The sequence below is a fragment of the Protopterus annectens genome, chromosome 8.part0, assembly GCF_019279795.1.
Source record: "Protopterus annectens isolate FY-2018-M chromosome 8.part0, PAN1.0, whole genome shotgun sequence".
Lineage (NCBI taxonomy): Eukaryota > Metazoa > Chordata > Ceratodontiformes > Protopteridae > Protopterus > Protopterus annectens.
This window is the reverse complement of record NC_056741.1, coordinates 1839715017-1839741991: the sequence shown is the minus strand read 5'-3', so window position 1 is coordinate 1839741991 and position 26975 is coordinate 1839715017. Positions and strand designations below refer to the sequence as shown.

The 26975-nt window shown below is 42.6% G+C and overlaps 1 protein-coding gene across 1 annotated transcript in view; it reads left to right on the top strand.

Moving 5' to 3' along the window:
- PDPR (pyruvate dehydrogenase phosphatase regulatory subunit) overlaps positions 1-26975 on the top strand; it is a 908636-nt gene that overhangs the window by 731880 nt on the left and 149781 nt on the right. The gene's annotated exons all lie outside the window — the stretch shown is intronic.

Sequence of the window (26975 nt, the reverse complement as noted above, 5' to 3'; positions counted from 1 at the left end):
AAAAAAAAACATAAAAACAGTCAATGTATATTTTTTTCACTTAGCAAAACACCAATAAGAAGCCAGGAAAGTGCAAAAAAAACTTCAAGGCAAGCAGAAGCTAAAGGAGGCCAGAATCTTCCAATTCAGTTCTAAGTTTAGACCCTTGGAGGTAACAGTTTTGCATTTCGTGATTAACAGTGCTTCCTTAGATTCTTAAATATATTTACTTTCCAGTCATCCTGAGTATTAGTAGAAACTTGCAACAAAACAGAAGCTTTATAATCAAATGGAAGACCAGCATGAAATTAAAAAAGTGTTGCAACAGGGCTATTCATGTTACCCCTAATAATGGCACTCAGATCTTCCTGTAGTCTGTTTGAATTGTCTTTAGGTTTCTCCAGTATAAATAAGGTTACAAGGGCAAGTCAAATCACAGACTACCTGTTTGTTAGTGGTGAAGTTGTGCACAGTATAAATAAGCAACCATTAAAGGTTTATATTTAACTAGTAACACGTTTCCATGCCTTACAATGGCTACAGGGTACTTCTTGGGTAAAGGGGGGGGGGGGTAGCATCCAATATGAGCCTGTTTAAAAAAATGGACTAAATAGCTCAAAATATTTTCCCTCTTCTAAAGGCAAACTTAGGTTGAATTTGTAGAAATGCGTTTAAATATTGATCTTTCAGGATTGAGCGACCTTTTTTAATTGTGCGTGCATGTGTATTACATCATAGTGTGTTCCAAAGTACAGATGCTGTCTGTATCAGTTACAGAATACTGTTTAAGGTAATAGGTCCAAACAACAAGCATGGTATGTTTGTCATACCACCTCTGCAGAAATATCTTCATTATATTATTGACCTCAGTCAAAAAATAACACTATTTCTGCCCTTTCAGACCTGACATCTCCATTATATTACTAGATTCAGTCAAAAAAAATAAGACCATTTCTGGCCTTTTAGATTGACCATCTTGTTTCATGGCCTTATGTGAAGATGTTTGAGATCACGTTGACTTCTTGAAAATATTCTTCAAAAGTTTATATACGAGCCGAAATGGAAGAAATTGTTTAGGCCAAAGACAGTGGTCTCATCGTATTCATACCTTTCAACTGCCCAAATTTATGTCTCATATCTTTGATCTTTTCCTCATAAAATTTTGTTTTTCTGGCAAATCATTGGCATGTTATTGTGGATTAAAATCAGAAAATAATCACATACATTTGAGTTTCAAACTTCATGCTGTTCAGAAACTTCATACTAATTCTATTAATTTTCTAAGTTTGTAAGAGCAATATTTCAAAAATGTCCCTATTTTTTGGATCTTTATCCCCCCATTATTTAGGACTTTGCCCAGATTTCTTGCTCTAAGAGGTATCACTGTATTAGTATGTTGGCACTTGGCTGTTTCAAGCACCCTCTACATCTGTTTGACTTTGACAAGAATTCAATCATTAGAATGCATCTGTTAGCCTTTTGTCCTTTACTGAACTTTATGCTAGCAAGGCTTATCCTGATTGCCTTTGAATGGAAAGTAGCTGCGCATTTTGTCTGTTGGGGCATCCTGTTTATAGTAAGCATGACATCTGCTCTCAGATTTCAGAACTCCAGGGATTTTTTTTTTGCAAGGAACCATGTTAATCGTTTTGTAATTGTAGGATGGTCATGGTTAAGAATGGAGATTGTTCTGTAAATTTGTTTTGAACCTCATGTTTAATAAGTCTGTGTGTCTGATTTCTTTCCCAAGGAGCTTAAAAACATCAGACACCTTAAAAAAATGTCTACCACCTGTATACTTCCATTAGTAGTTGGTTCAGGTTCCTATTAGAAAACCGAATGCTTGAATGTCATATGGTCGATACCATATGATCGACATTTCAAGAGTTCGAAGGTTGAACGTAACGACGCTGTATGGTGCAGAATGGGAGAATTTCCCTTTTCTGCACTGAAGTGTGGTCTCGGAGTTGGTATATTTATGTAGTAGGGTGTGGGCGGTGCAGGGGGGCTTGCCCCCCTGCTCGCACCTTTAAGGTAGGTTTTTCTTTTCTTTTTTTTTTTATTGAATATTCGATCTTTCAAACTTCGACCATATGTTGTTGAACATATGCAATTCGAAGTTTTGAAAGTTCGAATATATAATATAGACCTGTTGTTTCAACATACTGTCTTTAAATGTTGTCATGGGTTGAGAAATATAAATTTTATTTTACCATAAGGACTGTGGGAAGTCCATTTACAGTGTGATGCTTGAACAATTCATGGTGATGTCTGTAGTAGGGTAACGAATCTGAGATCTAATGGCAAGCATTTATGTACAGCAAATTGTAAGTAATAAGCTGATTCATTGATGGTAGTTTCTCAAAATGGTGGAGCTGTGCTTGCCATCCATGTACAGATCTTCTTCTGATAATACAGTGCTTTGGTTCTTTTTTACCTACATTTTCCATTTCTATGGCCCTTGACTGGGTTGGATGATTTGTTTTCCCTTTTTGTGTAACTTTTTGTATCATCAGTCACTTTTTCCCATTTTCTACATGATGTCGAGGTGTTGTCAGTTGTCACCATCTCTCTCTCGATTCATTGCCAGGTCTTCTCTCATACAGTCCTTCTGCCCCTTTGCTGGATGCCCTCGTTTCCTCTTGCCTTCTTCTTGTCTGCCCCAAATCTTCACCAAATTGTCTTCTGTTTCTCTGCACATGTGCCCAAATCACCCTAATCAGTTCTCTTTGACCTCTGCAGTTGGAGCTACTTTGGCTTCTGCTTTGATGTCCACATTTCATTGTCTGTCTCACATTATGCACCCCACCACCCATCTCAGGCACTTAATTTCCATCACTTCTAGCTTTCTCAACTGCTGTGATGTTCTTCATGTTTCACTGTTGCAGTCATCACATTTGGGTTATCTGCATGCAGGAGCCCTCAATCGGCCTGATTAACAGTCTTGGGTCCTGTGTCAGTTGCTGTCCCTTCTTCCGTGACGTCAGGTCGTCAGGGGTATAAAACATGCAGCCGACGCCATTACATCAGTCTTTCTTGCCGTGCGGTGCCCGAAGCAGAAGCAGTTCGCCGACTCCTGAAATATTAGTTTTCGAGTTTCAAAACCGAAGTCTTCAACTAAAAGCTAAGTACCCTGTTGGGGAAACTTTGTCTTGCTCTAAACCAATGTCAGTAAAAGTAAATAATTGCATTACTTGTGGAAAGCAGATACCTCATAAAGATTTTCATTCGTACTGTATTCCTTGCCTAGGCCGTGACCACAACGTACCTCGCTATCGGTTTTGTGCCTTATTTAAACCACAAACTATCCGTCATCAGTATATTTTCGCTTCTAAATATTTTGGTGCTCGGTTCAGTTATCCTGATATGTCTTCGGTAAGCCATCCGACTACTGACATTCTGAAAAAATGCAATGATAAAGACAGGTCCACAGCTGCCGACAACGTTTCTCCTAAGCAAGTTCGCCAGTTTGCCGGTACTCAGTGAGGCACTTTCGCAGCCCCTGATACCCGCTACTTCAGATTCGCAGGCCTCTACTGAGACCCATTTGGGGTCCGGTATGCCATGAGATGCTTCAACTGTGGAACCTGCGGGTGTCTCTACCTTGGATGGGTCCAGAGCCGCTGTGCAGGCACCGGCTTGTGAGGGTGTATTCAGGCCTACTGACTTGCATATTAAACCAACGCCATCTTCATCTTCAAGGCCTAAAACTCGAACCATGCATAGAAAACTGATGCCCAGACCACATGGTCAGGCCTCTATGCCAAAAAAATAAATAAGAATGGCTGAAGACCTTATTACTTTAATCAGGGGAAGCCAGCCTTCCCCCTCTAAGAGACCTAGGAGTGAGTTTGCTTATGACACTTCTGACCAGGATTCTGAGTTTTCTGTTTCCTCTGATGACCAAGATTTGCCCTTATCTACCTATGAGGATTCTGATGCTGAGGACTCTATTCCCTCTGCTTCTCCCCCAGAGGATTTCTCTTTTGGTGAAACCTTGCATACTCTCAGGAAGCATTTTTGTTGGGAAGGTCAGGATTTCTCTGATTCTAAAAAGAGGCTTAGGGATTTCTTACTACTGCCCCAGCACAGGCCTTTAGCCATACCTCCTGTACTAGACATTGTTTATGATGCCTTTACGGAGTCTAGCTTGGCTCCTGACTCTTTACCCCCTGCTCCCAGAAAACCTGATAGATATTACAGGGTCCCTGACTCTCACAAGTTCCTTTTTAAACATCCTACTGCGGATCCTGAGACCATTTCACGGGGACCCAAGGGTATTAAAGCTACTACTGCCAAAAATCCTACCCCCTCTGATAGAGACTCCAGGGCGCTGGATAGATAGGGTAAGAAGGTATACACTTCTGCAACTTTGGCCATTAGGGCCTTAAACTGCCAGTTTCATATGTTAAAGTATCAGCAGCATATTACTGGGTTGCTTAAACAGAAAATGATGTTGATTCCTGATTGTGCTGAAAATAAGGATTTACAGGATTTACTGCACTCAGCTGAACAAGTTGGAAAACATACTTTGCAATGTGGTTTTGATTCACTAGAGGCACCTTGCAGGGCTGCTGTAACTGGGTCTGTACTTAGAAGGCATGCTTGGGTTAAGGAGCAATCCTTACCAGATAATGTTAAAGCAAAATTACTGGATGCTCCCTTAAACCAGGACCGCCTGTTTGGCAACAAGGCAGAAGAAGTTCTTAAAAAGATGGAGGAAAAAGCTAAATCTATGCAAACTGTTAAAGATTTTTTTACAAGTACAACCTCCAAGGTTTAGTAGGCATTGGCATTCCAAGAATTGGTCCTTTCCTGCCTCTTCCAGACCTTTTCAGTCCAAACCCAGATCCAGCAAAGCTCCCAGGCTTCAGTCCCAGGGTATGCACAGGACTAAGCAGTGGGGGGCCTCCACTTCCAAATCTGTGAGTAATAAAATTCCCCTATGGTAAACTGTCTCAATGACTTCTTTTTAAAACTTCCAAACAGTTCTCAACTAACTGCCCCTTTGGGGGGAAAGACTGCTCTTCATGCAAAGAACTGGGAACTCATTACCCAGGGCAAATGGGTTTTAAATATAGTGTCCCAGGGATACAGATTTCACTTCCACACGTTACCAACACCAAGCGGATGGCCAGATCTACCCCCAAATCAGTGGGCAGAGGCCCAGAAGCAAGTACGTTCTCTCTTAAGCATGGGGGCTATTCAGTTGGTACCAGAAGAGGACAAGGTTTCTACTCGAGACTTTTCCTGGTGCCCAGAAAAGACAGTTCATGGTGTCCTATCCTTGACCTCTCTACTCTAAACACCTTTTTGGTGATTCCAAAATTCAAGATGCTGACTCTTCAGCAATTGCTCCCTATGCTAGGCAAAGACGCCTGGTTGGCAACACTAGATTTAAAGGAAGCATACCTGCACATCCCAATCAGGGAATCTCGCAGAAGATACCTATGCTTCAAAGCAGGCTACACACACTACCAGTTCTCTACACTGCCCTTTGGCTTATCTACTATGCCCAGGGTATTCACAAAGTGCCTAGCTCCAGTCATTGCATTTTGCAGGCAAAGAAATATTCAAATATACCCATACCTGGGCGATTGTCTAATTCAGTCAGAAAGCCAGGACATACTTTTGAATCATCTGGCCTTTGTACAAAGAGTGCTAACTTGTCTGGGGTGCACCATAAATGAAAAGAAATCACACCTGGTACCCTGTCAATAAATGATATTCCTGGGAGCAAACTTGAATGCAACTTCCCAGATGGCTTTCCTCACTCCAGAGAAACAAATTCATTTGACAACCTACTTCAAACAAGTGGCCACAAAAACCCTGCTATCTGCAATACAAATTCTACAAGCCTTTGGGTTCATGGCCTCCTGCATTCTTCTAATTCCATATGCAAGACTGCATATGAAGAAACTACAAATGGTATCTAAAAAGCCTATGGTGTCAACATTCTTAGGATCTAGAAGCAATGATTCCTATCATACCTTGCCGATACCTAGAGTTTTTTTGGTGGGCAGAGGCCTGCCACCAAAACAAGGGACTACCATTCACACTACCCCCTGCCACCCAAACCATAGCAACAGACGCAACAAACTATGCATGGGGGGGCTCACCTCGCAGGGAAGTGCATTCAGGGCAAATGGAACCCAAGTCAAATGCACCTGCATATCAATCAAAAAGAAATGTTAGCTGTACAGAATGCTCTGACAGCCTTCAAGGACATCATTCTTCCAGGACAATTAATGGTAAAGACAGACAGCACCACTGTTATGTGGTACATAAACAAGCAGGGAGGTACATCTTCTTATCCCCTCTGCAGACTAGCCATGGCATTGTAGAACACAGCCCTGAGCTACCAAGTACATCTACAAGCTCAATTCCTGCCAGGAAAACTACATACACTGGCAGACGAACTAAGCAGAAACCTCATGGACCCACACGAGTGGAAACTGGAACCAAGGATTTTCAACATGTTGACAAACCAATGGGGGAGTCCAGATATAGACCTGTTTGCCTCCCCCCTGAACTATCAATTGGACAAATTTTGCACAAGGACTCCCCACAAACAAGCTTGGAAAGTGGATGCTCTGTCCTTCAGATGGAAAAACCTATCAGTTTATGCCTTTCCTCCTCTGCCTCTGCTCTCCAAAGGACTACTAAAGATCAAACAAGACAAACCAAGGATGATTTTGATTGCACCAGACTGGTACCCCCTCATGCGCAGTGTGTTACTGTTGGCCCCATTGCACCTGCCTCACACTCCTACCCTATTTTCTCAGCAGGAGAACCAGATCCTGCACCCTCAGCTTCAAACACCGAACCTAGCAGCCTGGCTAATTACCTAATCTCTCCTTTACCATCCCTCAGTAAACCAGTATTGGATATCATTTTAGAGGCAAGGATACCTAGTACTAGAAAATCTTATGCTGAAAAATGGAAAAGATTCTGTGCCTGGAACCAATCTCAAGGGATGAGCACAGCAATGCCCAGTTTACCTCAGATTTTGCAATATTTAATTGAGATGCTTCACAAGGGCCTGTCTTTCTCCTCCATCAAAATTCACGCCTCAGCCATTTCAACTCATTATAGCACAGAACCTCCCCTCTTCTCTCATCCACTGCTCAAGCAGTTCCTCAGAGGGGCCAAAAATTTACGACCACCAAGGAGAGCTCCAACTCCAGCCTTGGACCTTAACTTTGTATTGGAAAAACTCACTCTTCCTCCTTTCAAGCCAGCTGCTACCGCAGACTTAAAATTCCTTTCTTGGAAAACAGCTTTCCTTTTAGCAATCACTTCAGCAAGAAGGGTATCTGAATTACAGGACCTCATGGCAGTGGAGCCTTTCATCATCTTTCATGCGGACAGGGTGTCCCTCAGGACAAATCCCTCCTTCATGCCCAAGGTGGTATCCAGTGTGGCCGTCAATCAGTTCATTCATTTGCCAACCTCCTTTCCTAATCCTCAGAACAAAGGGGAACGGATACTGCACTCCTTAGATGTGCACAGATAATTTAGATTCTACTTGGACAGGGCTAAACCTCAAAGGAAATCTGACCAACTGCTGGTGACATTTGCTGCAGGGGCAGAGGGAAAGGCTTTTTTAAAGCAAACCATTTCCAAATGGATAGGCCATTGCATTCATTTCTGCTACAAGCACCATGGAAAACCTATCCCACAGGAGATCAGACCCCACTCAACCAGGGCTGCATCTATCTCTGCAGCCTTTCTCAGAGGCGTCCCTACCAGGAACATCCTAGAAGCTGCTACCTGGAGTTCTGTACATACTTTCACCAAGCACTACCATCTGCCAATTTTCTCTAAGTCCAGAGCTAGCTTTTCCACTGCAGTCTTGCAGGGCCTTATAGCTGATCCTAATGCTGTCTAAATTCCCCCCTCCCATCCTTAGCTTTGGGAATCTACTCAAATGTGATGACTGCAACAGTGAAACATGAAGAACATAGTACAGTTGTGTACACTTACCATAAATGTAGATGTTCGAGTGTATTCACTATTGCAGTCCTGGTTACCCTCTCTCCAGCCCCCTTACTTCTTTTGGCTATACCTCTACTCTCCTTTACTATGCTCTAAAGCTTTTTGGTGTATTTGCTTTTTTGTTTGAGGTATAACCTTGTATATTTATAGATTTAATTGCTTCCCATTAGGGGGGCACCTGACATCTGGGGCAAGAAAAACTGATGTAATGGCGTTGGCTGCATGTTTTATACCCCCTGACTACCTGATGTCACAGAAGAAGGGACAGCAACCGACACAGGACCCAAGACTTTGTTAATCAGGCTGACTGAGGGCTACTGCAAGCAGATAACCCAAATGTGATGACTGCAACAGTGAATACACTCGAACATCTACATTTATGGTAAGTGTACACAACTGTACTTTTTTTGTACACCTTACATTTCAGCTTCTCTAACATTCTTCTGTCATACTGCACCCCTGATACTGTGTGCCAGTTGGCTGCAGCTTCTCTGATTTTGTCTTCACCCTCCTCATTCAGACTTCCTTTCGCAATCAACCCTTCCAGACACTTGGAGATATTACTGTTCCACTTCTTTCCCTTCTATCTTAGTTCTCAGCTTTTTCTGATTTCCTGTACTTTTTGCCATTACAACAGTCTTATCTGTACTCATATTCATCCCATGTGACTTCACTTTTGTATTCCACTCCACAATCCTTTATTGAAGTTCTTGCTTAGAGTCAGGCTGTAACGTCAAATTGTCTGCATACAGCAACTTTGGTGATCTGTCCACTCTAGCCTATTTGCTAATATAGTCCATCACCACTATGAGCAGCACCTGAACTCTGGGAACAGCTCTGTGAGACCGAACATTGTTCTACTTGAGTCACTGGGTCCTTCTAAATAGTCTGCACCAATTCTGCAAATGTTTTGCTGACTTAAAGCCACCGCAGGCCTGTCCAAATCAGCATTCTTGGAACCTTGTTATATGCTTTCTCCAAGTCTAGGAATGCCCATTTGGACTCTCTACTCATCTCTAATTTCTTCTCAACTGTCTGCCTCACTTCAGACATTGGGTAGGTTGTACAGCATCCTGATCTGAATCTGAGCTGCTCATCTCCTATGTTTATACTACTCTGCATATTCATTTATCAGTTATCCTCTCCAGAACTTTCATGCAGTGTGATAGGAGTTCAATTTTGATACCTCTGTACTGCTCACAGTTGTGGATGTTCTCTTTGTTCTTTTACACTGGCACTAGAATGGTTATTCTCCAGATTCTGTCTGAGATGCACCTTTTTGTCCATACTGCTATGAGTACTCTTAGGAGCCATTTCTCCTCTGTCTCACCCAACATCTTGATTATATCTGCTGTGACCTCAACTGAGCTTGCTGTTTTATTTGACTCCCATTTTTCTTAGTGCTGATGTCCTTCCATATCACTGTTGCCGTATTCTTTACATAAGGGACTACTGCCAAGGAAAGCCCAATATCTGCCAGTATGCCAAAGCACCGTATGTCACACACATGCTCCCCACATAAGGTGTAGGGCGTAAAGGTGACATACATATGTACACATTCAGAACTTCTTTGCTGCCAGTCCCAATGTATTAGTGAATGTCTGTCTGAAAGCCTTTCTGTGCTGGTTACCAAGCCGCTTTCAGATAAGTGCCCAGTTGGGGTCTCTCCTCTCTTTTTTCCAAGTTTTTCTGGTATTTATGATCATAGGTTCATAGGTGTTTACTAGGCTAATGGCCACAAAGGCTTTTTTTAAGCCTAGCTTTGCATCCTGAATTTCTGACAAGTTCTGACACCCTTGATGAGTGTAAGCATGGACTTGGGAGATGAACCATTTACAGGTTACATGTTTGCATTAAAGACATAGGTGTTAAACCAGGGATGAATTTCTGGTTTCCCATCCAATTGTCCAAGTTGCACTTGAATTGGGTTAGGGAAGAACTGTGCTTCACATGGATGGGGAGCCTTTTCCATAGACGGAGTAGTCTCAGGGATACATACCTATCTCTCCAGCAGGTCCTGTTTATATCATAGGCAAGGTTTAGGTCTTTACAATGGGCAATTCTGGTACTGTTTTTTTTTTTGTGAATATGCGGGACATCCATCAGAGTGGAGTCTGACAATGCCCTGTATGCCAGGTATAGATCTCCCCTCAAAAGCCTGTAGGAGACAGAATACAGGGATCGGGCCTTGAGGCGGTCAGCATAGGACATATTACTTATGCCCTGTATTCTATTAGTGAGGAAATTCTGTGGATGTTCCAGTTGTTGGATATGCTTGGTTAGGTACATACCAAAGAGGGTATTGTACTCAATGATAGGTCTGATGAATGCCAAATACAGTAGAACAATGACTTCCTTGGACTTAGATGCCATACCTTTGTTTATAAGTTGCGCAACATAGAATGATTTCCTCACCACTGTAGACACGTGATTACTATCTATGTGTGTCCCCAAGTCCCTGACTACTGGGTCAACTCTAAGGGGTGTGTTGTCAGTGTGATACTTACCAGGGATGACTTCCCAAAGGATACTGTTATGCATTTCTTGGCATTTACTTTTAGTCCATGGCTCTGACACCAGTTGTTTGTCTGTGTCAGCCCCTTGTGGAGAACATTTGTCAGTATGAGATTCAATGACAGCTCCTAATTTGCAATCATCTGCAAATTTAGTCAGCTAGTGACCACTGACACTGGGCTTGACTTCTGAGAAGTAAATGCCAAAAAGGAGTGGTCCTAGGACTGATCCCTGAGGGACTTCACTTGTAACTGGCCTCTTTGTAGAGGTGGAGTCGCCAATTCTAACTTCTAACATCCTGGATGGGAAAATGTCAGTGTAAGAGGCAGATTCCCAGTAAAGACTATCATGACCAGAGTTCTTTTTGCTTGGGTGCTTCCCACAATCATATGCAGTGCTCTGTCTGTAGAGTGTTTGTGTCAAAGACCCTACCATAGTCATTTATCCTCATTACCCATATATCTTGAGAACCAACATCCCATCCTGAGAGTCAGCCATCTGCCAAGAAGAAGGCCAAAAATATCAGGATCAGGCATGATCCAGTTGTTGTCCAGCCTTCCATGGACAACTCTCTAGAAGCCAGTGAAAGCCCTGAAGATGTTCAGTACTTCCTTGAAATTCCTCTGCTATGAGCCCATAAAAGGCTGGCATGGATCTGAACATTCTTGGAGGCTTTTCCAATGTCTGCACTTGACATGAAGGGGGAACCTCTACTGATTATAGCCGAGGGACTAAGGGGGTCCTCAGATTTTGAGGGAGGAGATATCTACTACCATTATTGAATCTTGCCAAGGGTCTGAACCTACAAGGGTGCTTAAGGAGGATGTCCTTTTCAAAAAAAAAAAAAAGCCAAAAACTAAGCATCTTTCCCCTGTTGCTAATTTTACTCTGTGTCTGTTCAGTGCTTTCATGGGCGTGAAGCCCCCTCAAGGGGTATCTGTCCCTGCACCCTCCCTGGTCTACACTTGTGTTACGAGGTCTAAGGAATTGAGTTCCTGAGATGAGGACTTGGATTTTGGGGAGGAGTCCCTTACTTGCTCTTCTCAAATTCCTTCCCCTCTATGGTTCAGAGGAAGAGGATTCTTTGAGTCCAGATTCCCCTTGGAAGAGTTATCTTTTGAGAATACTGTAATACTGTTGCTTGCGTGATTGGAGCATTTTAAATGGGATAGCTCCCAGGTCTCTGACATGCTATTACGAGCTTCTACAAATGGAGTCTTCCAAGCCGTCCACTGTCCCTCCTTTTATGGCAGTAATTTTGGACACCTTTACTGTTGCCGCTGTAGCTCCTGGTTCTCAGCCTGCAGCCCCCAAGAAACCTGACAGTTTCTACAAGGTGCCTAAAGATTGCAATTTTTTGTATAAATGCCCTTCTACTGATCTTTCAGTAGTTTCAGTTTCCTCTTACAAACTTTCCAAGCTGTTGCCATCTACTAAGCTCCGTTCTTCAGATAAGGACAGTCAAGCCATGGAAAGGTTGGGTAAGAGAGTATATACTGCTGCCACTCTGTCTTTAGGGCTGTTATTTACCAGACTTAAACTTTGATGATTTAAAAAGTAATCTAGGGACAAAACCTATAGCAGGGGTAAGAATTTGAAAAATATTCTTGAGGGGAATGAAAGAATAGATGAAAGGTACAGGTCCCTACTGTATAAATGCGGGACCTGTAGGTATTGTAGATATATTAATGATGGAACATGTGTATCGGTAAGTGGATACAGTCAGACTTGAAATGTCCAGGGCATTGTAATTGCAATGCCAAGATGGTTATATATTTGGCAACGTGTACAGCATGCCCAGGGTATTATGTAGGGAAGACCACACGTAGAATGCATGACAGAATAGCAGAACACACTAAATAGGGAAATCAGAAATAAAAACTTTGAAGTGCCCTGTATATGCACAGTATTAACTGTGCAAATTTTAAAAGGTTCATATTCTTTATTATTGACGAAGTTAACTTTAATGAAAGAGGTGGCGATGACATATTGGAGGTAGAAGCAAGTGGCAGCTTAGGTTAAATGCAACACAGAAACCAGGTATGAATGACCATGCTTCCATTTCAGCAATTTTAAAACAGAGGGTGAATTTAATGTAATTTGCCTTAAAGGGGGGCACTTTTGTATGTATTTATTTATTTATTTAAGTTTGATGACCGGGGAAGTCCACTGGGCCAAGCTCCATGATATTTGCAACTGGCTTGTCACAATGTTATAAAAATGAAAAGACATAATTCAGTACAGAAATTTCAACATTTACGTAAAGTGAATATTTTTGTTATCAACTCAATTGTAGTTTTGACATTTCAAAATATATAGCTACTAGACAGTAGGTTAGGAAAATATTATGCATTGAGAGGGTAATAGTATATTTGAGATTGGCAAGTGTAGTACAATAGATATTAGAGAGAAAATTCGTTTTTAGTAGGGGAGGAATTGTTTTGGGTGGGATGACGTAATAGTAGAGATAGTTGGATGAGTCAGTGCAAGATGGAATGGGGGGGGGTAAGTTGGAGCATGGCAAGAGCATTTTCCTTTGGAAGAAAGATGAGAGAGTAGCTGAAATTTGAAATTTGTATGGTTAGGTAGTTTGCGTAGGTGTGTGGGGAGAGAGTTCCACTGTTTAGCTAAGGAGTAGGACTGCGGTAGATGGCCAGGAGGTCGTGCAGGTTTGTAGACCTGAAGGAGATTTTGGTTTTTGGATCTGCATGAGAGGTTGGGAATGTAAGGCTTTAAGGAAGTAGCGAGAGCTGAGCAGTTGGCAGGTTTAAAGATGAGCTTGTGGGCAATGGTGAGTTATTGGTAATTGCGGTAGTTGCGTAGTTCAAGCCAATTGAGGGTGAGGAGGGAGTGGCAGTGGTAGGATGAGCTTTTTGAGTTGGTTGCAGACTTGGAGATCTTGTGGTAGCAGGATTCAAGTTTGGACCGAAGGCCACGATGGAGATTGGTGAAAAGAGGGACACCATACATTAGGGAGGGGAGTAGGAAGGTGGATGCAGGAGTCTGATGGGCAGAGGGGATTAGGAAGAGGTTGTGCCTGTAGGGGAGACCTAACTTTTGGTGGATTTTCTTGATTGTGGAGTGGATGTGGGTGTCAAATTTTAGTTCTTCATCAATAATGATGCCAAGAACCTTGGTGTTGGGAACAATTCCACTGAGGGTGTTGTTTTGACTCTATATGGTGAATGTGGATTTGCCAATGGAGTTTTTGGTAGGGAGAAAAAACATTAGTTTGGTTTTATTTGCATTTAGTGCCAGATGGTTAGACTGCATCCAAGTTTCTGTTTTGTAGAAGGCTAGTTGGAGTTTTGCTAGGAGCTCAGAGGGGGAGAAGGCTGAGCAGATGATTGTTGAGTCATCTGCATATTGGATGATAGATGAGTCTGGGATGGATTGGTTAAAGTTGTTAATGAATAAGTTGAAGAGAAGAGGGCCAAGAACAGAACCTTGTGGGACACCTGAGGGTGTGGGAAGGAAGGGGGAGGTTGAAGTCTCCCATTGGACTGATTGTTGGCGGTTGGACCATTAGCTGGAAAACCAGGCGATGGTGATGGGAGGAAGGTGCAGGGTGGAGAGTTGGGATATAAGTAGGGTGTGTGAGATGGTGTCAAAGGCCTTTGACAGATCTAGGAATAGTGTGGATACTTGCCTGGGTTGTGTTTTGGGTTTATGGTTTAAGAAAGGAAACAAGGGCAGTCATGGTGCTGTGGCCAGGGCGGAAGCCGTGTTGGGTAGGGGAGAGGAGATTTAGTGTTAGGTGTGCCATGAGTTGTGCTTGTATTGTTTTCTCTAGTATTTTAGAAAGCGGGGAAAGGATGACAATAGGCCTGAAGTTGGTGGTATCAGTATTTTTGCCAGTTTTGTAGAGGGGAGGATGATGTAAGCATGGCACCAGATAGAAGGGGCATATGATTCTTGTATGGATCTATTTATAAGAATAGAGATGGGATAGGCAATGCTGTCTGCAGATGGTTTGAAGAAGGTGGGTGGAAGGTTGTTGGGTGCATTGCATCAGGGTTTGAGTTTGAGGAGAAGTCTTTTTCTAGTGCTTGTGGGGATGGGCTTGAGGCAAAAGGATGTGGAGGAAGGATGATGAATGGGGTGGTGGTTGGGGCAGGAGGGGGTGGTGGTGGAGGAGGGGGGTGGGAAGGAGACTGATAGTTTAGCTGTGCAATCAATGAAGAATGAGTTGAACTGGCTTGGCTGTTTCAAGGTTCGAGAGGTTGGGGTCTCAGCAGGGGTTTTCTTTGTTGTCATGATGCAGCATGGATGAGATGAAGTCCCAAAATTTTTTGGGATTTGTTGAGTGCAAGGACTGGAGTTTGGAGTAGTGGGCTTTGCAATTTTTAATTATTATTATTTATTTTTTTTTTTTGTGGAGTTTCGTAGTTGCTTATACTCTAGGAGGGTGTTAGGGTTTTTATGTTTTTGATATTGTTTCCATTTTTTGTCCCTTTGGTGCAAGGCTAGTTTAGTATCTTTTGATAAGCATGGGCAGGGATTGTTTTTGATGCATTTGGTTTGGGGGGGGGCTTGCTGATTGAGAAGGGTTAGGAATGAGTGGTTAAAGTAGGAAACAGCATCATCTAGAGGAAGGGTTTTTAGAGGGGACCAGTCAGTATGCTTTAAGTAGTCGGAGAAAGTTAGTGGGTTGAAAGAGGAGAGGTTGTGGGTTTGGATGTAGTGGGCAATGGTGAGTTGCTGGTAACTGAGGTAGTTGCATAGTTCAAGCCATTTGAGGGTGAGGAGGGAGTGGCAGTGGTAGGATGAGTTTTTTGAATTGGTTGCAAACTTGGAGATCTTGTGGTAGCAGTGGAGATGGGAAACAGTTGGCGAAGGCTGGTAGATGATCGCTGAGAGGATCAGGTAATGTTCGGCTTTGGTGATTAGGTTTGGGTGAGTTGTTAGGATCCAGTCAATGATGGTACCAGGGGTACCATCTTTATTTGGTCTGGTTGGAGATTGTATTAGTTGGGAGAAGTTGTACAGGTTGATTGTGTGGGACGGGGCTTCAGAGTTAATGGTATTCCAGTTGATGCTGTTATCACCCAGTATATAGGTTTCATTTTTTTATATTGGAGGAGAACCAGGACAGGATGTTTTCAAGAGTTTTGATATCATCACCAGGGGAATATAGAGGGCAGCGATACATAACACATATTTATTTTTTATTTTTAAATGAATTAAGGTTAATATTCATAAGTGAAGCATGCACGATTGATTGAACTTTGTATAAAAAGAACTATTAGATTTAGGAAAATAGGATGAAATTTGCTTACAATATGTTTACATTGGTATATAAGCATTGCTTAGTCCTGTTTTTGATAAATATGTTAGTCCTTTGTTGTATTATTGACAATAATTCACCATATATTTGGAAAGTTTTCATTACAGGTAGAGGAATCAACTGATTTTAATACAATTAAGTAAGGGTAGGGATACTTTCTGAAAAAACATCTGATTGGTTAACGTATTAACAATTGTGTATTTAAGCTTGGATGAATTTTACTTGTACAACTCTGATGATGCCTGTGATTTACTAGGGTGAAAGTGCTAAGTTGTGTTTATTTTACATTAAAGTTGAACACTCCACGATTACCACTGGTCATGGTTCTTATTTTATTTTTACTGTCTTTTGGACACCTTTACTGCTGCCTCTGTAGCTCCTGATTCTCAGCCTGCAGCTCCCAAGAAACCTGACAGTTTCTGCAAGGTGCCCGAGGATTGCACTTTCAGTGGTTTCAGTTTCCTCTTACAAACCTTCCAAGCTGTTGCCATCTACTAAGCTCATTCCTTCAGATAAGGACAGTCAAGCCATGGAAAAGTTGGATAAGAGAGTATATACTGCCTGCCACCCTGTCTTTAGGGTAATTAATTACCAGAACCATATGACCATGTGTTTTGGCTCCTAATTCCCAGGTAACTAAGATGGTGTCTGACCTTTCAGATTCAATGGGAAGGCTTCTGCTCTTTCCCTGCTTGAATCCCAGGTTGACCATCACTCTATGACATCACTCTGTAAAATGCTGCTGATGCCTCTTTCAAGGCTGCTCCCTTTGGTTCCGTGATGAGGCATTATTCTTGACTAGGTTTATAAATTTTACCTGATAATATTAAAACCAAGCTGCTGGATGCCCCTCTGGATAATAAAAATCTTTTTGGGACAGCTGCTGCTAACTTATACAAGTCCCTCCAGGATAAGGCTAAGGCCTTGCTGGAACTCAAATATATTTTTGTCTCCCCATCCCCAAATTCCAGAGGAATTACCCTTCTAAGTCTGCCTTTGTTTGTAGACAGCCCCCTTCCAAGGTAAGAAGGGCTCTAGGCGCATTCCTCTTGTTAAGTTCACTTGGATTCCTCTTTTTCAGAAGTCTTCTTTTCAAGATAAGCCTGTCTCCATTTGATGTTTGGCCTTTCCTTCCCCTCAGTCCAGTCCCCTTGTCTTTCCAACTTTTTCTGTCTCTTCCAAATTGGCATTGGATCATGTCAGACTCTTGGGTGCTGTATGTTATCCGTCAGGGTATTTCATGGTTTGGAAATCCCTTCCTCCCTTCACCCCTTTTTAGGCATTCCTCAAACTCCTCTAGAACAGCTCCCTCATTTTCCAAAGTTTTGCATTCCCTTTGGATCAGGGCACCATTCAGCTCATTTCCCCCACCCAGGTGGGAAAGGGGTTTTACTCCTGAATATTTTGAGACCAGTTCTAGATATTTCTCTGCTCCACACCTTTCTCAATGTTCCTTCTTTACTGATGTTGTCTCTTCAGACATTATTTCCACTTGTTTATTTATTTATTGATTTGACATTTGTTTACCAGGAAAGTCAGACTGGGTACGGGCCCATTTTCAGCAGAGGTCTGGGGAGAAAAGTTCCACGGTACAATTTAAACAGAATTAAAAATTAACATTGGTTACAAAGACTAAAACAATCACACAGGAGTACAATTTGTGGATTTATTTATTTTTTTTGTTTTTGTTTACCAGGAAAGTCCATCTGGGGAATATTCATTTTCAGCAGATGCCCAAGGAGAGAAGCTCCATTTGCTTACATTGCATTATACGAAGTTCCATTCAAACAAGTGTAGTCATGTTTCTATTTACATTTATACACAAACAGTAGTTACATTTATACCTTCTAAGAGTTTACAGAAATGAATATTACTAAAGAGAAAGCACAGGTGCAACTTAGTGGATTGTACAGGCAGCAGTTATGTAAAAAAAATGTTGTCCTTTTGGGAAGAGGTTAATAATATGTTAAAGGAGAGTATTTGGAGAGTATCGTACAGTGAACAAAAAGTTTTAAGCTTCTGATGAGCATGAACAGGACCAGGACTGGTTAAGATGTTTAAGCAGTGGTTTAAAACTACTGCATTTGTCAGAGAGTTTTATTTGTGCGGGGATACTAGTCCAGACTTTAGCAACGTATTGGGAGTAGAGCGAGTCTCCTGCAACATTATTTGACTTATTTGTAAGTAATAAAACTTTGTTACTAGAATGGAGGTCCCTTGCTAAACAGTAGGACAGTAAAAATTTTGTAGTACAGGGCATTTTTCTGGATGATGAATGAGTTTGTGTGCTCTAGTTAGTTGTGAATATGTTAGGCAATTGCTCAGTTCAAGCCAGTTTAATTGCTTTAAGCTTTGACAGTAGTAGGTCCTGTGAGGGAGGCTAGTGGCAAATCTAGCTATTTTATTGTAGCAGGAGGCAAGTATCTTTCTTTGAGCATTGTTTAAGTTTGTTAGAATAGGAGCAGCATATAAGGAAGGCAGCAGTGGCTAGAGGTTTTCTTGCATTATCGGTAAGAAATCCATTAATCTTATAAAGTGAACCTAGTTTCTGGCGTGTAGATTTAATGGTGTGCAGTATATGGTGGTCATATTCTACCTAGGCCTTTTTGGTTTCTCTTGACCTCAAGGATGCATACCTTCACATCCTTATTCACCCTGTGTTCAGGAAATTTTTATGTTTCTGTTTCTTCTTTGCATTTTAAAGTCCTGCTTTACCCTTTTGCCTTTCTGCTGCCCCAAGGGTATTCAGCAAATGCCTTGCTCTTGTCATTGATTTTTGCAGGCTTGGGGAGATACAGATTTTTCCCTGTCTAAGCTGACCTGTTAATTCAAGCTCCTTCTCCAAGCAGTCTGTTGCAGGATCTTCATTTTACCATTTGCCTTTTACATAGCCTGGGGTTCACCATAAACCTCAAAAAAATCATTTCTTATGCTTTCCGAAGATCGTGTTTTTCTCACGTGTAAGCTTCAGACCATTCCCATGCTGACATCATTCTGTGCTCCCAAGCTTCTCTCTGACCGCCTTTTTCCAGTCTTTTCTTCCTCTGTCCTCTCTCATGGCCAGGGAATTTCTCAGGGTTCTGGTATTTATGGCCTCCAGTATTCCCATGCTCCCTTTTGCCAGGCTTCGTATGAGGAAATTTCAGTGGTACCTCAAATCATGTGCTGGCAATGTTGGAGCCACACTGATATCCCCTATTCCTCTTCTCCCTTGTCACAGACTCTAGCTTCATTGGTGGATTCATCAACTCTCTCTCTCAGTCCAGGCTTTCCCTTTCAGGCTCTGATTCCTTCTCAGTTGCTGTTCACAGATACCTCAGACTTGGAGGTCGGGAGCTTCTTGTTGACCCCTAAAAGTCCAGGGTGTCTGGCTGCTTCATCGGAGGTCAGACCATATCAACATATGAGATGAGAGCTCCACAAGCATTTAATTCCCTTTTCCATCCGGGCCTCCTTAGTCTTCACAGACAATACCACTGTGATGTGGATACATAACAAGTGGGGAGGGTTGAAGATCTTATCTTCTTTGTAGACTAGCTTTTCAGGTCTGGGATCTAGCTATTAAGTTTCAAGTGACTCTTCAGGCAGTTTACATTACTTCAGAGCACAGTCTAGTGGCAGACACTTTGAGCAAGTCCAGAACACAGGCTCATGAATGGGTCCTTCACAGAGATGTGCTGCTGGACATAGTCCATCGGTGGGATATTCTTCAGGCAGATCTTTTGCCTCCCCTCTGAATAGACAACTTACGCTGTTCTGTTCCAGAGTTCCAAGTCCTCTGACTTGGAAAGTGGATGCTCTGTCCTTTCCTTGGAAGGGAATGTTTTTGTATGCCTCCAGCTCCTTCCTTGGTTGCCATGAGTTCTGCAGAAAATCAGACAGGACTGTCCCAAAATCTTGCTGGTGACTCCCCTTCAACGCAGACAACATTGGTTCCCTCTTCTTTTTCACTTGGCTAAGGGTTGTCATCACAACTTACTTCAGTGGGTGGATCTACTCACACAAGAGAAGGGATCTCTTATCCCTCCTTACCTATCTAGTCTTCAAATGACACTGTGGTGATAGGGTTTTGATTGATTTTAGGCACCTCTTTTCTGGGGATGTGCTATGGGTTCTGCAGTAGGCCAGGAAACCCACTACCAGAAAATCATATATGTCCAAATGGAAAAGATTTTCTGTTTGGTGCCTGACTTGGCATCAAGATCTCCCCTTGGTGGAATTTCCTCTGGTTCTGTCTATTTGTGTGATCCATGCCATGTCGGGTTGGCATATTTTTCATTCAAAGCTCGCCCCTCATCAGTTTCTGCTTGTCTGCGCCTTGAATCCTCCTCTGGTCTCTAGGTTTGAGGTCAAGCAATTTATTAAGACTGTCCTTCATATCAAGCCTACCAGAAAGCCTTTTCCACCTTCTTGTGACCTTAATTTTGAAAAATTGACTCCGTCTCCTTTTGAGCCTGCTTTTCAGTTTCCTTACAACATTGTACTTGGAAGACTGTTATCCGTTTGGCTGTTTCTTTAGCCAAGAGAGTGTCAGAACTTCAGGCTGTAATGATTTTTCTTCCCTTTTTTAGTTTTTCATAGAGACAGGGTGTCTGTTCGAACTAATCCTTCTTTTATGCCCAAGGTGTTCAATTCTTTTCTGTTTGCCTTCTCTGCAGTGTGCTAGGGAGAAAGTTCTTCACACCTTTAACATAACATTTTAACATATAAAGCTATGTCAAACCCAGAGCTGTTGGACATGCTACACCTAAATAAATCCCAATCCCTCCGAGCTACATGCTCTAGGGACCTAAACCTGGTCACCACAATAAACAAGACATGCTGGAGGGATAGATTCCTGCCCCAGAGACTTCCCATACTCTGGAACAGGCTACCCATCTATGTCGAGCAACGTTCTTCATTAGCAATCTTCAAGAAAATCTTGATGAGTGGATGGGAAATAGGAAATACACCCCGGGAATCACTTATGTGTCTCTGCTCAACAGTGGCACAGGAAAATAACTTTCTTGGGTGGCGTAAGCCAGGGAACCTTGTTGGCTAGGCTTATGTAGGCCCTTGGGCCGATAGCCTAGTACCTACCTATGAACCTTGGATCTGCATAGACAGCTCAAGTATTATTTAGATAAAACAAAAGCTTTTTGCAAGTCTGAGCAGCTTTTTGTTTCTTTTCATTCCATGACTTTAGTTTTGGCTATTTATAAGCAAACCATCTCCTCCTGGATTTCCAAGACCATTTCCTTTTGTTATTTTGTTCATGGCAGATGCCTTTCTTTGTCAGTAAAGGTGTATTCTACTGGGGCTGTTGCCTTCTCTGGTGCCTTTTTCACTAGTTCCGTCCTTGATCCTGCTACTTGTTCTTCTGTTCATACTTTCACTAAGTATTGCTAATTGGATGTTATTTCCAGGGCCGGGACCGGATTTGCCAGGGCTATTCTGCAGGAGTTTGTAAAGGGTTTCTTCTTAAGCTCTTGCACACTCTCCCTTATGTAAAGAATACTGCAACAGTGATAGGGAAGAACATACTACAGTTGTGTAAAGTCTTACCATAACAGTAGATGTCCTCCTTTTTCTGTGGCAGTATTTGGTCCCTCCCTCCTTGCACATTTATCTACCAACGTCTTTCTAATGATAAATTAAGAAAGTTTCGGATAGAGTAACATAAGAGACTTTTTGTGTGGATGATCAGTGTTTCATGGTCCTGGCCACATTTTCCAGGCTATATATATTTCTGTGTGAAGACCAGCATTGATCTTGTCAAGTGTGTGTGTGTGTGTGTGTGTGTGTGTGTGTGTGTGTGTGTGTGTGTGTGTATATATATATATATATATATATATATATATATATATATAAATATATAGATACACACACATACACACAAATATATATACATATGTACACAAGTATTTATGTGCATGGGTGTATACATACACACACACACAGACATACATACATACATGCACATATACACATACGTAGGTGGTGCATTACTTCCATACATATATAAAATCTGTTGTCCTTTCTGTCTGAATCAACAAATGGGTTATAGGATTCCCATCAGATCTGTTTCCAGGGCTTAGGCTCCTCCCCACCCACAATTCACTCCTACCCCTACAATACCTCTGATCTCATTTGCTTCCTGTTTAGTCAGGATGCAATTCTGAGGGAAAAGTGCTCATATGTGAAATAAATGATTTATTTATTTATTCTCCTCTTCCACTGCTAGCCATTTGTTTCAGCGAGACAGAAGTAAATAGAAAGAGAAGCAAAGGAGAGAGTAGGTCAGCTGAAGCCCCCTTCCCAGAGGAGTCTGTTTTCCTCAAGGCCTTTGGAGAGGACTCTTCCATCATCTGGGTGGTCCTGCCTGCTGGCAAGCTCATTGACCTAGTCTCAAAATGGGTTTGTAAGGAACTTAATGTAGTGGACCCTTTTCCCAGGAGACCTAGTAAAACATTGGTAGTCCCCAGGAACAAGTTCCATTGGAATAAAGGTCCCTTGATAGATGCCATGGTGGTTCTCGCAGCCATTATAAAGGAGCTTTATAAGGAGAGCGCCTCTGTCCAATCTCCTAACAGGTAGGCCAGTGAGTTGGACAGGTTTGGGCAATGATCTTGCACATCAACAATGTTTGCTTGTCATGAGCTGAACTTTCTCACTCTCTCACTTTCACACTATGACTAATTTCCTGAGGGATCTGACTAAGAAACTCTCCAAGTGTCTCTCTGGTAACATACCTGACGGCATACATTATAACTGAGGAGTCATGGCCATCTACCCTTCAGTCCGTGTCTAACATGTCCATATGTCTGCTTTCCAATGCAATTTTCACTGGCATACCTGGATGCATCTCTAAAACTTTGCGGAGAGCTTAAAGACATCCTTGAAACACAAACCGCTAGTGAAGGGGAAACATTGGGAGTATTCCTGGTTGGTCAAATAACCAGTTTTCTGGGTTTACCTTTGTAACCGGGTGTTTTGTTACAAGAAAGAAGTTATGCAAATGCAGCAAGGAAGGATGGAGGAAAGAACTGAGAAGAGGCAGACAGTTGCAGTTTCTTAGCAGCCACAGAGATGATGACCAATGATGAGAATAAAAATCAAAAGTGATCGCAGTGAAAACAGGTATGACATTGTGGCTAGTATTATTTTGCCACTAGGATTTAACAGTAAAGATGTAAGAGCATTAATTCATTTGGGAGGTGAAAGCTTGTATGAAGTGACATTTAAAAGCTTTAACTTGCTAGAAAAATTTGACTGAAACTGAAAAAGAAATAATGTTAGAAGCAATGAAAGAATATTTATTTCAGTGCTTGAGACTACAACTAAAAAAGAAGACAAATCTGCAATTTATGACTTCAGGTATGGATGAGCACGAGTTAAAACTTTTTCTTCAGTATGTAGTGAAGTGCATAAAATTAAGAAAATATGTAATGTAAACAAATGTATAGACTGGGGGTTGGGATGTGTGGGTAATAATGGATGTTAAGAATGGGGAAATTCAACATATTTCAAATATAGTGATTGTGAATGGTAAGAGAGGATTTGTTCGATACTGGGATCAACCCGAAGCTTGTTATTTTTGTAGGGCTGAAGATAAATTAGTACAAGAATGTAATAAGTGAAGGTGTGGCCAGTGCGGGCGAGAGGGGACATAGAGCAAAAAACTGTAAGCTTTTTTGTAAAAAAAAATGTAAAGCATTTGGACATTTATGGTTTAATTGTCCCATATTAAAAAGGAAATTGTATGAAGAGGAATGCTCAGATGAAAGTCAAACAGTAGTAAATATTACTACAGAAGCTGTTGAAAGGGAAGGTGGTATGGGGAAGGGGGATACTGTAGAAAGGTTAAACAATGAAAAGGAAGTTAGAGAAGAAATGAGAAGTTATGTTCTTACCATAACGTTCCATGTTAGTTGTCTACTTCTCGCCTTCTTTCTTGCTGGATGGGTTCGGAGCCGAACCTCGGCTCCGACTCGGCCTAATACTAAAGCTCGAGAGCTATTTTTACCGGCTTGAGGCTATGCTATGTCCCATAATGCTAGGCGTCATATACCCATCTCTCATTTAATAGCTAACACTATGGACATATATGTCCCACCACAACAGAGAATAATCCACCTAATCATAGATACAAAAAAGAGAAGGATATATCTATATATATATAAATATATATAACCACTCTAGAAGAGCTAGCAAAAAAGAGGGAGCAAGGGAGCTAGCTGGGGAAATAACTGAGGTGGCAATAATACTCACAAGGTACTCTAGATCTCCCAGGCTAGGGAGATGGAGGGTGGGACGCAAGAAAGAAGGCGAGAAGAAGGCAACTAACATGGAACGTTATGGTAAGAACATAACTTCTCAATGTTAAGTTGTCAATCTCGCCTTCATTCTTGCTGGATGGGACAGCGTCCCTAGCACCTAAATCCTGGGTGGCTCAATGGAACAAACTCTTGTGTACCATGGAACCAAAGTCAGCCCGACTTCTGGAGGCCATATCGAGCTTGTAATGAGAAATGAAGGTATGAGGAGAGGCCCAAGTGGCCGCTGCGCAAATGGAATCCATCGGCAATCTTGCCTGAAAGGCTATTGAAGAAACTAAAGCTCTGGTTGAATGGGCTCTATGCTTAGTAGGAAGTTCCCTGTTCCTCAACTGATAGACCAACATAAGACAGGGCAACCACCTGGACAAAGTTATCTTAGAGACTGGTTGGCCTTGCTTCCCTTCCGCATAAGACAGGAAGAGCTGGTTTGATTTTCTCATCTGCTTAGTTCTATCCAGGTAGAAGCGTAATTGACGGTGAACGTCTAAACAATGTAACTTTCGTTCAGCTCTATTGATGTAATTTGGGAAGAAGACTGGAAGATCTATGGTCTGATTCAGATTTTTCTCTGAGATTATTTTGGGTAAAAAGGACGGATTAGTCCTAAGTGACACTCTGTCTTTGTGAAAAACAAGATAAGGAGGGCGAACGCAAAGGGCTTGAAGTTCCGAGACCCTTCATGCTGAGGTGATGGCTACTAAGAAGAGTGTTTTCCACGAGAGCAACTTCAACGAACAAGAAGCCGCTGGCTCAAAGGGAGGAAGAATTAAGGAAGACAGTACCAAATTTAAGTCCCACGTTGGGGGAGGGTCCTTAACCGGGGGCCTAAGTAAAAGGGTTCCTTTTAAAAAGGCTTTGCAAAGTTTGTGGGACATGATGCTGGTCTCTGACAAGCCAACGTGGAAATTTGCCATAGCTGCCAGTTGAACTCTGATGGTAGCTGAGGAGGAGCCCAATCGAAAGAGTTCTGCTAGAAACTCTAGAACTGTCTGGACAGGAGCCGTAAAGGGGTCCATGTGTTTTTCCCCTGCCCAGACAGAGAAACGCTTCCATTTGCTGGCATAAGTCTTTCTGGTAGTAGACTTGTGAGAAGCGAGGACAATATCACAAACTGGTTGAGAGATAAGGGAAAGCCTGGCTAGGGTTGGAAGTGGAGTAACCAAGCTGTGAGGTTGAGAGATCGAAGGGACTGATGCAGCCCGCCCGATTGATGGGTCAGAAGATCTGGTACTGGGACCAGATGCCAGGGCTGCTCCAGTAGATGGCGTTGCAGGAACGGAAACCAAATTTGTCGAGGCCAGTAAGGGGCAATGAGGATCATCCTGGCTCTCAAGGCAGTTGCTTTCTGGATTAATTGAGTAATCAAGGGAAAGGGGGGGGTGCATACAGAAGACCCCGGGGCCAATCGTGAACTAGAGCATCTCTGGGGGGGTAGACCTAGGAGAGGGAAGAGGGTGAAGAAGTCTGGGCACTTGCTGTTTAGACATGTTGCAAAAAGGTCGCAGCAAGGCTGACCCCACCTTCTGAAAATTCTTTCCGCTACTGTCTGGTTGAGAGACCACTCGTGAGGCATGAGAATGTCTCTGCTCAGTCTGTCCGCTGTGACGTTGGACTTCCCGGGAATATGTGTTGCTACCAGAAACCGTTGAGAAGAGATCGCCCATTGCCAAAGTCTGAGTGCTTCTCGACATAGGGTGTAGGATCTGGTTCCGCCCTGCTTGTTGATGTACCACACTACAGACATATTGTCTGTTTGAATTGCAATAGTCCCTGTGGGTAGAGAGTCCTGAAGGGCCTGCAACGCTAAAAGTACCGCTCTCATTTCCAAGACATTTATGTGCAAGTGGTATTCGAAGGGTTGCCATGTGCCCTGGACTGTCCTGCCCCGAAAATGCCCCCCCCCACCCGATCAGGGAGGCATCCGTTGTCACAGTGGCAACAGGAGGAGGAAGGACTACAGGTCTGCCCTGGAGTACTTGAGGGGAGACCGTCCACCAAGAAAGGTGTCTTTTGCATGACTGAGTGATTAGAATGGTGTGTGACATGGGGAGCTGCTGAAAGGACCACTGAGAAAATAGCATCCACTGCAGGATCCGCATATGAAAAAGCGCTAGGGGGAGTAAAGTGATTGCTGCTGGGATGAGATCAAGTGTTTTTAGTACAAATCTGGCTTGGACTCTGGTCTCCTGTCATAGGATCTGAACATGGTTGTGAATGTCTGAAACTCTTTGTGTGGGTAGTTTTGCTGAGAGCTCTACTGTGTTTAAAACAGCGCCTATGAAGGTAATAGACTGACAAGGCGACAATGCAGACTTTTCAAAATTTATAGAGATACCTAGCGCGTTGCATGTTTGTACAGTGTAATCTCTGGATTGGAGTAGTCGATGCCTGGTGGTAGCAGTAAGGAGCCAGTCGTCTAAATATGGAAACACCTGGAATCCTTGTCGTCTCAGGTGAGCTGCAACCACTGCCATGCATTTGGTCAACACCCTGGGGGCTGTGGTGAGGCCAAAGGGCAGGGCTCTGAATTGGTAGTGACTGGCTCCCAGCCGGAAGCGGAGGAAAACCTTCTGGAGCGCCTGTTCATCTTGATATGGTAGTAAGCATCCTGAAGATCTATAGAGCACATCCAATTGTCCTGACCCAGAAAGGGTCGAATGGACTGTAGCGTGACCATCCAGAACCTCGTTCTTTGAACCGACTTGTTCAGCCTGCTGAGATCCAAAATAGGTCTCCAGTCCCCTGTCTTTTTTGGTACCAAAAAGAACTTGGAGTAGATACCGGATCCTTGTTGGTCTGCTGGGACTGGCTGGATGACCCTTTTTCTTAGCAGCTTTGAAATTTCTAGTGCTGCTAGATCCCTCAGACCAGGTGGAACG